Source organism: Trifolium pratense, linkage group LG2, assembly GCF_020283565.1.
Source record: "Trifolium pratense cultivar HEN17-A07 linkage group LG2, ARS_RC_1.1, whole genome shotgun sequence".
Lineage (NCBI taxonomy): Eukaryota > Viridiplantae > Streptophyta > Magnoliopsida > Fabales > Fabaceae > Trifolium > Trifolium pratense.
Genome location: NC_060060.1, coordinates 23043360 through 23048312, shown reverse-complemented (window position 1 = coordinate 23048312; position 4953 = coordinate 23043360).

Genomic DNA, 4953 nt, shown 5'->3' with positions numbered 1-4953 from the left:
TTACTAATTTTCATTAATTATATTTTAGGTTACACATATTCTTATCATTTACTAAAAAATACTTTTCACAAATCCTATTCATCTTTTCTTACGTATTCATCTTTTCATAAGATCAAATTTTTTCGTCGGTGCTTCGCTTGTCGCCGCCGCTTCACTTGTTGTCGTCGCTTCGATTTAATTCCTTGAGGGATTTGTAATTGCTATTTGAATTGTTAAATTGACAAATAGTGATTAAAACATAGAAGAGAATAAAAAATAAAATCAATGTAGCCGAAACAAAATTCTGAAAGACAATTGTGAAGAGACCGATGATGGAGAAGTGATTCCGGAGCCTAAGGAAGCGGCGATCTTCAAGGATCACAAGTGAAGCAGCGACGACGACAAGTGAAGCAGCGGCGACAAGCGAAGCACCGGCGAAAAAATTTGATCTTACGAAAAAAGAAAAGATGAATCCGTAAGAAAAGATGAATAATATTTTCAAAAAATATTTTTTTAGTAAAGGATAAGAATATGTGTAAGCTAAAATATAATTAGTAAAAAGTAGTTACCTAAAATATAATTATTTGAAAATTAAAGTAGTCAAATTTATTTTTGGTAAAAAAATTATTTGTGTTTGACTTTGACACATATGGCTGAATTTAATTGGTGTCATGTCAGCATAGGGCACTTACCTCCATTTATGTGAGGGTTAATTAGAAAAAAACCTTTCTTTAAATTATTTTTACAAAATTTTATAGTTGATTTCATATCATACGAATAAGATCAATAAATATGCCACTTATTATGAGAGGACATTTTGTTGCAAACAAGTCCTTTAATCACTTTCACTAAACTAATAAAATTTAATACTTATTGCTTCTAGGTCCCTCATCTCCAAAGCAAAGATGATTAAATGGACAGTCCTATGAGAGAATATTTTATACCAATGCTTGGATTAAAAATCTTATATACATCAAAATTCTTAGACTGACAAATTAGAGCCAAAGTCCCACACTTGGTCATTCCCATACTTTCCTCATCAATAGCTATAATCTAATACACTCTGTCACTGCAAAAGAAAAGGAACAAAATGGACCAACCTTAAGTAACAAAAAGAACTGAAACTGGGGTTACAACTGCATTAGAACTTTTGACCATGTAACATGTTCTTCCACTCTTCACTTCTAGTCTTTTATATAATATTAAAATAAAATTGTTTAATGTAGTAAAATCATGATTTTAAATTGCATTGCGATAACGGTTGAGTTTATGCTGCGAATATGGTCGTTGCGGTTGTAATGTAGTTGCAGAGACCTCAAAAGTCTTTATATTACCGATGCGATTATGGTTACGGTTATGTACTTAAATTTTAAACCTTGAATGGATTTGTGATGAAAAGAATGAAGAGGTGGTGTCAAGTCATGTGTGAAGCAGAAAATTGCTCTGTTAATGTCATATGAGCTGTTTTATAAGTGTTATCTTTATTGAAAGATGGTAAAGAGATAGACCCATTTGGAATATGACAGAATGTTTTTCATTTCTCAGTGATACTTTGCAGTTCTGTTTTTTGTTTTTGTTTTATAAGCACTTTGATGTTCTGTTATTAGGCCCCTACTATCCCTTTAAAGCTTATGTCAAAATCAAATCCAATTCATTAAAATATATGTAACATTATTAGTAATCTTTGTTATCACACACTTCATTAATGACTTCAACACATAGATTATCCAAAACCAAACCATTTCATTCCTTTATGAAAATCTACGAATTCTTAGAATTGAGTATTGAGTCTGACTCAATCCTATAAAACTGACAAAGTGATAATTGTTTCTTACTTATAAACTCATGTTTAGGTCAACTTACACTCGACGTGGAACTTCTTAACACACCCTCTAAAGTCTAGCACTATTGGGGTTGGTGCATGAATATAAATGGTGGGTGATCCAATAGCGGGTGATCCGACGGATTTTGGAGAGACTCTGATACCAACCTATAATTGAGTTTTTGGTCTAACTCAACCCTACAAAACTAACTTGTAAAGTGATGTTATCTTTTACTCCCTCCGTTCCAAAATGTAAGTCACTTTGCACAAATTACACAAATTAAGAAATCTAATTAATGTTATATGAAAAAGAGAAATTATGAGTTAGTTTACAAAATTGTCCTTCATTAATGGTATAGGAAAGATAAATTGAAGAATTGAAAGAAGATGAAGTAATAAATAGTTAAGGGTATAATAGGAAAACACCAATTCACATTCGATGTGAAACTTTTTAATTCAAAGCACTAATAAAAACACGGATACTAGATATAACATCGGCACATAGTATTTTGAAAATAAAACTGAACAAATTGAATGTAATTAGCCTTTAATGGTTTTATGTCACTGTTGGATATCAGACATATGATCTGATGTGTTGGTGCTAAACATTATAGAAACCTCTCCCTAAGGATAGACAAACCATTAATCAAATACTATTGTTATAGTATTAAATATGTCTCTACTTAGGTGTCTGTTTCGTGGCTACTAAGAAATTTGAATAAGTGAAGAAATGTCACTTTCTAGTACATGACTTAAAATATACTTTCTCTCTTATTATTGGATTCCCTTAACTTGTAGCATTGTCTTTCGGTTTGTAACTCCAACAAATATAAATTATGTAGTATTAATCTCTATGTTTGAATTATGTAGTCTTAATCTTTATGTTTGAATTTCAAACATATCAATAGGTAGCTTAAATTAGGCTAGTGTCACCATCATCACAAACTTTAAAAGAAGTAAAATTCTTAATTGAATGTTGAACAAATAATTCGCTTTAACTTGAAAACTCTGTTTTAAATTACTATTACCATCTTTGATAGTGTAAAAAATTATAGTCAAATATTACTAATACGTCTATAGTTGCAATCAAAATGAAAGTCGTAATAATGTCAAAAACCTTAATATTACCATTACGAGGACTATGGTTGTAGATTTATAAAATCATAAATATCATAAAGTATATATATGAAAACATACATTTATTTGAGAAGACCATTTTCAATAATATATCATGTATACATTTTGAATAACTATTATGATTATAAATATAAAAGGTATGATTGATCGTTATAAATCTAACATTATACCTAAACTCCGTATAAAAATATATTCAATACAATTGTTAATGTAACCTGAAGAAAAAATACAAAATCATATATTTATACGGTGTCCGACAATATATTTAAATTTGTTGTTAAAATATTATTTGTCATATCTTACCACCCGTCACAATAAGTAGAAAGGCACAGTGACAAGATAGGTTTATATGATTGCAATAGTGGAATTATATATATATATTTTCTGCACAGAAGCTTCTCCCTCTCATAGTTACATAAAAACAGTGACATAATTTGAACCAACCACACTATAAATTAGTAATAAGTTGTTCTTGAAACCAAAATACATGAGGGTGATAATAACAAGGTATAGGAATATTATTATTATTATCTAAAAAGGGACACAACAAAAAGAACCAAACTATATATATGATGAAGGAGAATGGCATAGGATTCCTAAAACTTTTTCTTTAACAAGAGCGTGCTAAGTAGAAAAGATAGGGAAGAGAAAGTGAAGTGAAAAAATCTACAACACATTCTCAATTGAAAAGGTGTTCCCACAATGAAGTAAGAATCCCAAGTAGATGAATAATATAATTCACATGAGCTTCAATTTCTGTTCCACACGTGGGACCTTTGTTCCCTATTTTATTTTCATATGGGATCATTCAAACAATATTTTTTAATACACATTTCAAATAATTAAATAAAGAAAAAGGAGATATTAGTAGGACATATTTTTATATGTTAACTTTTTAATTTATTTTTTCTTTTTAATCTTTCACTTCTCATTGGAAGAGGTACGTCATGAATTTCGATCAGGAGGCAAATAAAATTTGATAATTTTTTTTTAAAGTCGAATTCAGATTCTCCCAAATAAAATGTGTATTTTGCTTCTTGGGTCTAGCTCATGTCATGTCCATGTATAAGTTCACATGCTTCACATTACATTTTCTAACTTTTTCATAAGAAAAGAAAGTTTTAAAAATTGATTATATCTTCAACCTTGTATTTAATTAAGATGAATCACCAACAAGGCAACGACAACGTTATAGGCCTTTTCATTAATTTGATATTGCTAATGGTCCTTAATTTATATAATATATTTCCTACTTATTAAAAGAGGCATAAATGGTTCTACTTTCATTTGACTAATCAGATAAGATACATTTGAAGTATCTGTTTAGTCATTCATTAGCAAGAAAACGTAATGCAAGTTAGTTATGCTTGTTAAGGTAATTGATATTAATATAGTTAAAGAGAGAATAAGACAAGTCATAGGCCAAATATTTTTTTGGGTGTCGAATAGGCCAATTAAATCATTAATTTTTAAGAATTTGAAATTCAATATAGTGCATTAATAGATAGGATGCCACTTCAAATGAGAAAATATTTGGATCTATTATTGAAGATCATTGTTTGGATTTGGATTCTCTAAATTTGTTTTTCCTAAATTCACCTACATTCAAGTAAAAAAATTGTTTATAGTTAGTTTTATGTTATGTATTTATTGTCTTTTCCACTTTCTTATGCTTTATACACACTTTATTAGAATTTGAGAGATTTATATTCAACCACAAAAGCTAGCTTGTGAGTTGAAGTTTGCACTACACTTATAAAGACTATTTATGTCATATATTTAGCTAATGTGGGACTTCTAACACACTTTAATTCAATCACTCTATTTTTTTAACTTAAGCCTCCGATTTTTAAGAAGAGTCTTGAATAATAGTGAATTCTTCCAAAAACTTATTTCAATCTGACTAAATACTTTTTTATTCAAAATTTAAAGTCAAATTCTTTGGGTCATTACCGAAACTCTTTAATTATGATCTAAATAAATACATATCACCCTCTTTCGTCATACAAACCATT